At 44.4% G+C, this 11,703-nt stretch overlaps 1 pseudogene; it reads left to right on the plus strand.

The window, feature by feature from the left end:
* Window positions 1–201: 201 nt before the first annotated feature.
* Window positions 202–735, plus strand: LOC138104467 (leucine-rich repeat protein 1 pseudogene; annotated as a pseudogene).
* Window positions 736–11,703: the final 10,968 nt, after the last annotated feature.

The raw sequence follows: 11,703 nt of genomic DNA on the forward strand, positions 1-11,703 counted from the left end.
GTGGCCTCACAAGGACATTGTCAGCTCTGGCTTCATCTGTCGGGTTCCACAGACTTCTGTGTGTCCATTTAGTTTAAATGTTCCCTGTCCTGATCTTCCTCCACCAAGGTAAGTCTTTCTCATTCTAGACTTTCCCACAGTTTCCAGAACCTGGAATTCCTAAAGGCAAATCTTATCCACAAAAAACAAAAGCGTGAGTATATGAAGACCTGTGTGTCTACAGCCTCCTACTGCAAACTTGCTTTAATCAACATGTAATTGCTTTGTCTGAAGATACTCTGAAAACCAGAGCTAAGTTATAATCATATTAAGTGACTGCCAGCTACTGCTGGTGACCTGATCTACCTTCAGGAGGTTAATTGGCACAGCAGTCACCTGGAGTCAGTCAGTATCACTCTCTGCAGCTCCACCCTTCAAACAGCCCTTGGACCTCAGCCAAAACAAAACCAAACTACTTCCAATTCAGTTTTGGGAACTGCGAGAATTTGTTAATTTTAAAGCTTGATGACAATGAGTAGATTATGTTAGACAGCCTGTTCTGAACAGACTAATCCAAGTTTTCCCAGCACACAGCTCCAAATACCATTGACTTTATTAGCTTGCACAGAACGGGCAGCCATAAATTACTGAATGTATTACAGTTGTCACCTCCTTCCTTCTCACCCTTGTGAAGATTTGGAATTGGCTAAAACTTGCCAGGTTTATGAGTGGAAGAGAGCAGGTAAAGGGAGTTAGAAACTACCCATCATTACCTTCCAGCAAGAAGGGCAGGGGCTTTGAGATTCTGTTCACTTGCCAGCACTGCAGCTGCATGCAGCCCTCCTGCTGCCAGCACGTGGACCCTGCTGCATGCTGTCCCTCGTCTTTTCATCAAACAAACAGCTAAATATTTAAATGTATTTGTACATTTACTTTGCAACATATGCATCTGAAGTAAAATCCCCTCACTTCTGTGGAATGGCTTCTTCTGCCTTACTCTTCGTTTTTCCTTTCTACCCCCTCACCTGAGGCTTGCAAAATTACATTTGTGAAGCACAGAGGTGTTAAGCAAGGAGCACTGAGAAAAGAAAAAACTTACAAACCAATGAATAATTCTGTATTCATAGCAGGGTTTGAATAATGGTCCCTAGAACCGCATGCTGCGAAAGGAGGAGAAAACCAAATATTGAACAGATACTCATTAGAAAAGCACCAGCCATCCCAAGCCCTGAAAGACACAGGAGTTCTGTGGGGGGAAAGCACTGCTAGACCATGTAATTAAAGGCTGTATCAGAGCATCACAGGAGGCTGCAGCAAGGCTACCCTGGGTTTGCAAGCCTGGCACTATTAAAACACAACCACTTGTCATTTTCTGGGGTAAAAAACAGGAATCCAGGACACAAACTGTGCTGTGCGTGGTTCCAGGGACATATTCCAAGGGGTGGTTGAGAGCTCAGGAGAAGGGACCTCTGCCACTTCATCCAACAGGAGAGCTGGCAGCAGTATTTATTTGATATCCTCTCACTAGTACACAGAGTTGGGGTGAGATGCTTTGTGCTGGCACATATCTGGGCTCCTCTGGCATTTGCCAGTGGTAAAAAGGACCCTGACATGCCAGACACCAGTCTGACTCCATGGGTGTTTTGGTGAGGCCAGTATTGTGTCTCTGTGTGCTTTACCTGCACAAGTATACAGCTCTGCCAGGATGTTTCAACACAGGCGAAATAATATATTCCTCTCTGGTTCCATTTTGGAAAACTGTGGAACTACTTTGGCAGCAAGTTCGGAACAAAAAATCAGTTTCACACAGTCAAAATGAAAAATTTAATGTCTGATGGGTTTATCTGGCACAGCCATCAGCAGTTTACAACAGAGGTATGTAAAAGCAGCATTGAGCAAACCAGCCCTGACCTAAAATAATGTTCAGATTGAGATGCCATGATTTTATTGCTTTTTTTGTGGAATACAGGGTCTTAGAGGGCAGATCTCCAGATGTGTTGGAGAAGGAAGAGCAATTGCTGTTGGATTATAACACTCCCAAAGCTTTCTGAAGAGAAACACCAGAAGAGAAGGTATTTCTGTATTCTAGTGAGATATAAAAACACCACAAACATGGACCAGCGGGACTAGCTTTCCGAGTCTGTATCCTGCAACAATTTTGACTCTGGTTAATGGAAAATAAGTCTTGCAAGCTAATGAATGCAAAATTCAAAAGAATCCACTGGGAAGCTCCCAGGAATTAAAAAACCCATGAACCTTCTGTTATTTTCTGGGTTTAGTTTTGCTCCTTAAAGCTCTGCACCACACTTTTCAAGCTATACAAATCCTCAACACCTCTGCCACACCTAACCACATCTTCTGTGGCTTTAGTGGTAGCTTTTAGCCTATGGCATGAGCTGGGGGAGGTACAAAGCCACCTTTCTGCAGGGGTGAGGAGAAGGAAAACCATTTCTTGGAAATTTCCCCTCTCCAACCTGTGAAATTTATTTCCCTTTCCCCCAGGTCTCCCCGGGAGGCACCCCTGTGGCTGTAGGGGAGCCAATTCTTGCTGTAGTAGTAGACTCATCTTGCCTTCTCAGCTTGATTATCTGCTCTGAGCCAAAGCCTTGGCTTCTGCAGCTCTCCTCTGAGTCACCCTTGCAGCACTGGCACCTTTTGTTGAAGGCAACAAATTTAATGCAGAAATTTCTGGGTTGTTATTTTTTTCCTTTGTTTTGCCTTCTCCTTTCCCTTTGTTTCCTTTCTCAGCATGAGTGATGAGCCTGTAGAGGTGTTCTGCGCCTACGGATTTCCTATGTGACTAGCTTTAATGTAAGGCAATAAATACTGCAGGTCTGTCTATCAGGAAGAGTAAGTAGCTCTGTGTGTGTATCTATAGATATACACACCCCAATATAATGATATGTGTATATAGAGAGCGAGCACAATGTAAGTACATGTAATTACAAGGAGGTAAATATAATGGAACAGCTTGAACCTAGTGGAAAATTTTTTTAAAAAAAACGTTAAGTTTCCAGTTTTTACTGATGCATTGAGCATTTGCAAAAACAGCCAAGTGCTCATTTTAATAGCAAACTAAAATACCACAGACTTCCTCTTTGATTCAAATAACTGTATGAAAGAGTTTCCCCAAGATAAGGTTATTTGCTTTAGGAAACAAAAGCCTCTGTTTGCCTGGAACACAAGTGCCGATGCTTTCTCCCAGGAAGCTGATGCCGCAGCCCCAGAGGAAGCAGATGGCACACGGTGCTCCCAGGCACAGCTTTGATCTGTGCCGACTGGCCCCTCCAAAATTGCTTTGCACTTAGCTTCTGCATGGAGTGAGGATATTCTGAGATCCCCACGGAGACCAGGGTGTTTTCACAACCCCACCTGCACCCTCTGAGAGCCAGGTGTCTCTTTGCTGGCATGCAGAAGGATACACTGGCAAATCGGAGCAGCTGGGAGATGTGCTGTCGGGGTGAGAGACTTCCAGAGACACACATTATTTCATAGGCACCTTGCAAACTGGGGGCCACCATGCATTTATGTTCCACACAAACACATGATTTACCTTAGCCAAGGTACAGGTAAGATCCAGCCTCAGTACAGGTCAGTAACTAATGAAAGACAAACCATGCTAGACACACAGCATGTATCTCAGGCACAGATCCCACTGGGCCAGGATGCCCACTAGTTTGCAGCAGCTCAGCTCTAGGAATCACCAGGTTGCTGTATTTATGCCAGGTGAGAAGCAAATGCAACAATTATCAGTAAGCTTCCAATGTACCATGCAAAAAAATTGTCTAAGTTTTGAACAAATTACTCCTCAGTGTATGTACCTGTGGGAAATAAATAGGTTTTGGAGTTTTTTTTCCAGAGTCCCCAAGCAAGAGAATGAATATCTGTGCTATAGTATAAAAAAACACCATCAAAGTTCTCATTATTACCAAACTCTCAGCTTTTGGGACCCAAAATCCAATTCCTTTTGAAAGCATAAGAGAACACAAGCTGCCCACTGCCTCACAGACATTTACACCTGGATTTCTCTTCCCTTTAAAAGAGATGTACGAGGAGTATTCCAAGAAAAGGCATCTACAGAAGTGTATTCTTCAAACCACACACTACTTAGGGTTATAAGTGGTGCTGGCCTCATTTTGTTACTGCTGCTTTGAATCACCAAGGCAGCTGGACACAGACTTAGGGTGGTATATTAATTAACCTTTAAATAAAAACCACACATTTGACTGAAACATCTTGCTCCAGTCTCATGTTGCCATCCCTTTGAGGAGCAAGCTGGCTTCCAGGGGGTTGCCCTTACTCGTATCAGGGCTCCATTTTGATCTGTAGAGGCTGAGAACATGCAGTTTTCAACTGTGAGTATTGAAAGGATGGAGGCATTGCCATAATTCTTCCTGGGAAAGGGCCAGAAGGGAAAATCCAACCAAGTTGCAGCTGCTACTTGCGTTCCCTTCAGCCCCTATACAAATACCAACTCCCTGAGCACAAGTAACATTTAAGTGACTACTACCATCTCACTTCCACCTTACCACACTTGCACACCCCTTGTACACTGGATAAATGGCAAGACCAAGATGGGGATGATTCTGTGGCTGCCCATGTCACCATCTTCATGTCATCTTGGAAGGAAGAGATGTTGTCTGAAATTTGCAGCCAAAATCACTATTCGTAACTTCATTTCCACTTTCCTTCTCCAAAGAAAAAAAAACCCAAAACATGCACCATTTTCAACCCAGCTGCCAACATGAATGCAGCCTATTTGTACCACCTGTTTCTCAGGTAAGAAAGAAAATTCAGGTTATCTGCCTGATCCCAGCCTTGCTGAAGTTGATTGCAGTGCTTGCTAACCCAAAGCCTGACCCTGTTGCGCTCCCCAGCATAATTTCCACTGACTTCAAAGAGGTCCCAGGACTGGCACAATGGCTCCCACAGGCTTGGCACCAGGCTTTAAATCACTGTACAAAGTCACTTGAGAAGCTGTCGGCAGTCAGAAATGAGTCATTAGTATGCTGCCAACAGAGTATTCAGTGACAAAACCCAGCTGCCACTGTAGTCAAGAATGCAGTTTCTTCAGCACTACTGTAAGTCTTATTAGCATAGAAATCAAGTGTATGTATGTAATTGAATTTCTTTGTCACATCCAACTATGAGATTTTCCATCAATCCTGATTGTTGCTAAATTTGAACTAACAGCCCATATTTGCACTTAAGCAACATCTGAAAGAGGACTACACAGAGAAAGACTTTCCTAAGTCAACACATCCTAGAAAACAGCAGCTGTGCAAAGGCAGAGGCAAGCAATATTTCATTTTCCTCCCCATAGCACTCTATCTCTTGGCACCTCTGCTTTAAATCTGGGTTCTGCTGGCAGCTTTGCATTTTCTCTCTGCAGAAAAGAGCTGCAGTGCAGCCAGTGCAAAAGCAGGGGCTGTCCCCAGCAGGAGAGTCTGTCTGCAGGATCTCTCAGGGTGTTGTGGTGCTGGTTACTGTTGATTAGGAAGTGAGATAATGCTGTAGGTAAAGTTCATTTTAGGTCACTGGTAAACTCAGCTCCTGGGAAAAAAAAAAGGAATAAAGCCAAGAGGAGAATAGCAAAAGTGTTGAGGAGCATAATCTCAGGGTTGACTTCACTGGCATAGGAATGGCCGTTCAGAGGCAAAATGAGTGTCAGAAAGAGATACACAGGTTGTCTCTGCAGGTTTGGGGTGTGCCAGGGGTAGGTAAGGATTGACTAATCTAGCCTGGATTGAGAATGCAGCCACCATCACTGTGGCTGCCTTTTCAGTGGTTATTTCTCAAGGGACTATATTAATCCAGTTGAACCACCTAACCATATTTTCCTATGTTTTCCAAGCACAACTGGGGTCTAAACCACAGACACCTTATGACGTGGAAAAGAGATAGTGAGCGAGGAAGTTAAATATCCTGTCCCTATGCAGATGGTCATTGTAGATCTTGATTAGGTTTTGTTGCTAATGACTGTGTTGTGTACACATCCCTCCAGCTTTGCTACAACAACTCTTCTCCAAGGTCACTATCCCAAGCAATCTACAAAGTCATCAGCCCTTGCCCATGAACTCAAGAAACCAAGTCCTATAAACCCCAGGCAGCCTAGTACCAGACTGAGGCCAGAGCCAGGGCACAAGATGGACCCAAGAACCAAATGTAGTCACTCTGCAAAATTTCACAGTTCATTCTATTGCAAGATCCTGACATGGACCAATTTCCCCTGAGATGGCCACAGATTTTCAGGAAACATGACTGTTACTCCTACAGCTCTCAGGACCTTTGGAAAGCAGGATTTTGCTCCTGGTTTTTTGCTGTTGTTGTGGTGGGTTTTTTTGTGTTTGTTTTTTTTTTTTTTTAATGGTGATAGCTGCAATTAAATAGAGACAACAGGGGCAGAAGAACTTTTAATATTGGATGGTCTGTAAGTAGCAAATCATAGTCAGATTTTTCCCAGTATGTTGCAATGTCATGGGATACTATATTATGAAACGGGTATCATCACCGACTGATGGGAATGGGCAGACACAGAGTTCACTTCAGAGTCCAAAAGTTCCCGCTGAATTTTTCCTTCCTCGAGCAATAAGCCCCAAGATCAGGTGTCTTCTAACTCAGTCAGAATGAAGGAGTGAGCTCCTTTCTCCCCTGTAGTAAAATAGAGTAAAATAGAAACATCAAGGAATTCCCACCATGAGCCATGATCCTGAGCCTTGTCTTCCACTGGGCAGCCCTGGGATGTGACCAGGATGGACATTCCTTTTAGGGAATCCTGAAGAAGGAAGGGACGGGGGAGGCTCTGTGTGCGTAACATTAGCTTTTCCCCGTAGTTTCCATCCATGCTGCCAATTAATTACTTCACTTTGGTCAAATTGTGTCACTTTGTCTCCCTTTGGATTGCTGCAAAATTGACTTTTGTTCCAGGCTGGATTTATCATTAGTTCATTTTTCACTTTCTCTCCAGGGAATTTCATTTGCTACTGTGATTTCAGTTATTGTGAGCTCGTCACTTTTCAATTTTACACAAAACTTCAGGTGTAGAAGGTAATAATTCAGGAAAACATAAGGGTTTTAGAGAAAGGAAACAGTGATCTGATGGTTATTGCAAGGCTCTATCAGCCAGGCTGGGAGACCTCCCACACTAACCTGTGTCTTCCTTTGCCTTTTGGCTCAACAATGCCAAGCAGGTACCAGCCTACCCTCTGCAAAGAAGGGTGAATTTTGGAGGCATGAAGTAACTTCAGTTAACACTTGTAGAATGCTCTCTGCAACAAAACCTTACTCCTGCAGGAGCATGATCCCAGCCCTGTCCTTGAGTTGGTGTTTTTGGCACTAAGTGATATAAAACGGGGATTCCTCTGACATCACCATTTGTCAGATCCGGTTGCAGTCACTAAATATCCCCAAGCACATGGAGTGCATTTGCTCCAGCAAAACATTTAGCACTAGCTAATATTGCTGCCAGCCTCTCTTGGGGAGTTTTTTCTTTTTCAGCTAGTTTGCTAATTTAGTAAATATTTAGAAATCCATGTTCTGATAAAACCGCAACACTGAATACCATTCCCTTTTGTTCAAAATTGTTTACAGAAATAGGAACAATTATATGAAGATTCCTAGCTAATACTCACTGGCCTAAAGGCAAGAGATCCTAAAAGGGGTAAAAAACAGATGGGAGGAAAAATGGGAATTTATTACAGTAGTTCAACAGTGCCTTGAATCCTGCATAGCTGAAGCTCTAACAGAAAACCTGTTTCCAAGCAAAAAACAGAAAGAATTCAAAAATAAGGCAGGGAAAAACAAGGTTCAAGACAGAATATCAAATGTTAATGGTCAAAAGCTGACAGAAACATGGGAAGAGGCTGTCTCTAGCACGTGGCACAGAAAGCCAGGTTGTGCAAAGCTGTTGGGAGACATCTCCCAGGACACCTTATGCCCAGAGAAGCGCTTCTGCTGAGCCCAGGCCCCTAGGTTTCCTACCCACTGGTGCTCCTTTTGCTGCACCCCCATTGCACACTGGTGCCCATTGGTCTGCCCCCAACCCACCAGGAGCTGGTGTCCCTGCCCCAAGCATTTATATCCAGGGGAATCAGCAAACCATGGGAGCAGCCACCCAGCGGGCACAGGTCTCCAAACCAAAGCAAACACAGCTGACACCAGACTGTCCAGCTCCAAAGTCCAGACTACTTTAGGAGGAAATTCCCAATTCCCACCAGTCCTTAGCAGGCCTGAATATTAAAGAGAGGCCAGAATACAACCCAAAATGTCAACAAGGAAATGTTGTGCCCTTGAGGAAACTAAAGGCACCTGTTGACAACAGGCATTCTGGGCTGAGCTTCTGACTACCCAGCCCAGGAACTTGCCAGTGACCACTGCTGCATGGCTTTTTTCTCCCAGGAATGAAAAAGAACAGAAAGGCTTCCCAGTCCCTGCAGCTGCTGTGGCTATGCTGAGAGCAACACCCATGGTAGATGGTTAAAAATGGGTTCAGCTGTGTCCATAGGACAAATCTTCAGCCAGCCCACAAGCAGGCAGTTGCCCCTCCAGCGTCCAGGCAGAGGTCAGCAACTGTACAACCTGAAATTGCTTTAATTGTAGGACAATCACTTTCTAGTGTATTGAATAACTACCTATTTCAGACAGCACCAACCCCAGGGAGTCAGCTCCACTTTAAAAGGAAGGCTAATAGCATGGTTTACAAAGCACACACACGGCTTCTTTGAGCCAGCTTATCAAGATGGTTCTTTACAGGAGTGTAATTTACCTTGTCACAATGCAGGTCAAAGCACGAGGCTCTCAGTGCAGAGACTTCCTCCTGGATAACAGACTAGGGAGGCAATTCTGTGGGGAGACATTACTGTGTTTCAAGTCCCCCTTTTACCTGCCACCACAACCAGTCCAGGCAGGACAAAGAGAAAAGGGATGGAAGTCCAGTGTTTCCACAAGTGTTACCCTGCATCCCAAGCATGAGTGCTCCCAGGGAACCCCGGGTACAAACCCACTGCAGCTCTCCAAAGGAATTAGAAGTAATTATCTTCTGTCAAGAGTGTTGGAATAATCCATAGGATTTGTCTCTCTGTAGATGCATCTATGAATGCTGTATCTGGTCCTGAACATTACTGAGGGTCTGCTCTTCTTTCACAGTGCAAGAATCTCATGAAAGGAGCCCTCTTGCCTAACAACAGCCCTTCATATGCTTCTTCCCCTTAACATTTCCCATCAGCTTTCAAATCTTTGCATTCTTTCCCTCTTGACAGTTTAGTAAGATTACAGTTTAGTTTTAATTCCAGTTTAGTAAAATTTAAACTCTTCCACTATGGCAGGATAGGTGTCTCCTTTGCAGGGGGCTGAGCAGACAGAGAAAGGATATTCTGGGATGCACTACATGTCTTTAGCTCCTCTGAAATGTGAAAATAAAGCATGGCAGACCCCTATCACATTACACCAGACTCTATATTTGAAAGGAGCACTGGGTATGCTGTGATCAATAGGGTAATTTGGGTGAGGCTGGGTACACCATCTCAATGTACATTACCATGTGTGCACCAAAATAACAGGGAGAGCTGCAATGCATTAGGACAGCGGCTGTACCTGAATCTGCTGATTCAACTCTCAAAGCTGCATTTAGCAGCTGTACTCTTTGAGCCCTGCAGATGTCTATTTTAATCATCTGTCTTAAAATATCAGCTGGTTTTATGCCCTATTCTGAGGCTTAACCATCCCTCACAGAGGCTGAGTTGATTTCTCTAGGCACTGCCGTCCAATCAAAATTGCAAATGGGCAGGAAAGAGAGAATATAAGAGCAAGTTGCTTTTGTTTGTAGTAATTCCCACACATTTTGTACAGCTTGCAGCTAAAACACCTTGGGAGGGCAGAGCTGCAGAACCTGAGCCTGCCATCTGGATGAGACCAGAGGGACCCTTTCATTGGATATCTGAAACATGGCCAATTGAGGCAAAATCCTCATAAAAAGCAGAGATTCAAGTAGTCAGCAGAGATGTCCCTTATCCAAGACTTCCTCCTTCTATTCTGACTTGCTGGCTAGGAAACATGGCACTGAACAGCAGAGAAGCTGTTCCTTTATGTGGTAAAACATCCTGCCACAAAACAATCCAAGGGTCCTTCCTAAGCCACAGTCACAGCATCAGCTCATCAATTTGTCCACTGCCCTTTTGGGCTATGTTTTAGTAAAAACTTACAAAAAGAAATTCCTAATGTTGTTCCTCTGTTGAAGGCTCTTCTCCCTCTCACTGCTGTGCTGACCCACACACTTGACCATTCAAGGTGTGCTGTGCTCAGTAGTCTTAGTATTTTAGCTATCCCCAATGCACCTGCAATTTGTGCAGACACGAGCCTAGGATCACCTGTAATCTTGTTAATTTTTATAATTATGATCATTAAGGACATATCACAGAGCTCGCTGTTAATGGGAGCTTCCATAAACACTTTCAGCCAAAGCAGCCAAGGCCAGATCTCCATATACAACTCTTCATGACTTCCAAAGGAGGATGAGTGTGAGGTGTGGGATCTCATGGTCCTCTGCCCTACATTCTCAACCATGGAGCTTTGCTCATCCATGGCCTGTGTCTGTTACTCATCATTATGAAGCCAAGGCCTTACGCACATCTCCTTGTGGCTATTGTAAGGAGGAAACACCTAGGAGGAAAGGAGATTGTAATGAATTGGGCATCAGTCTCTTCTCCAGCCTCAAGCTGCACCAGAGGAGGTTTAGATTGGATATTAGGAAAAATTTCCTCACAGAAAGGGCTGTTAAGCATTGGAACAGGCTTCCCAGGGAAGTAGTTGAGTCATTATACTCAGAAATATTTAAAAGACATGTAAATGTGGTACCTGGGGACATGGTTCACTGGTGGACTTGGCAGTGCTGGGTTACCTGTTAGACTCAATGATCTTAGAGGTGTTTTCCAACCTAAACATTTCTATGATTCTTTGATTCTAAGAGGTGAAAATGCTGTCTTAGGAGGGTGGGCCACAGCCCAGCAGCTAGAGGTGGGAGTGGTGTGAATGGCTAGTAGATTGGTGGCCCATTCCAACAACTGTAAGGAGAAGATACTTGGCTTTGGCCTCTGACATGAGCCTGTTTCGTACTTGTCCTGGCCAGAGCTGATGCCTATCTTTCATATTGCAAGAGTGGATGAGGTGGCTCCAACCCTTGTACCACAGTCTGCCCGAGGAGGCAGTCAAGCCTTGCTCTCCAAGGCAGCAGCTGCAGGTGAGTGCAGGTGAATCATTCGCTTGACTCACAGCGATCTTTTTGTTACAATTACACCCTTCAGGATGGAGTTTAGGCTCTTCCCCTGGTCAGCCAGGCTTTTCAGACACCAAGCCAGACCTTTGCAAGGCACCTGTGTTTAGAAGGATGGGAGGAGGCTTACCCTCCAGAGACAGCAGCCTCTCATCACAGCAAAAAACAGCTTGAGTGAGTTATGGGTTCTCATGTGGTGTCATGCAAAACTGTCAGGCTCCTGGCATGTGTATGACTCTCCGTATATCTCAGAGAGCCAACTTAAAAACAGATTCTGAGGGCTTTTATGCTAATAAATGCTAAATAAATTTTAGCCGCTGTTTTTAATTTTCAAAGCCTGCTTTGTCAGTGAAAACCCGCGTCCTCCTAGCTATGGCATGGCAAACTCTGCTGATGGTTATTCCGCCAGCACTTACAACACATCGCATTAGGTGGTCCTATCTCAGGGCAGGAGACAG

This window comes from Aphelocoma coerulescens, chromosome 1A (assembly GCF_041296385.1).
Source record: "Aphelocoma coerulescens isolate FSJ_1873_10779 chromosome 1A, UR_Acoe_1.0, whole genome shotgun sequence".
Taxonomy (NCBI): domain Eukaryota; kingdom Metazoa; phylum Chordata; class Aves; order Passeriformes; family Corvidae; genus Aphelocoma; species Aphelocoma coerulescens.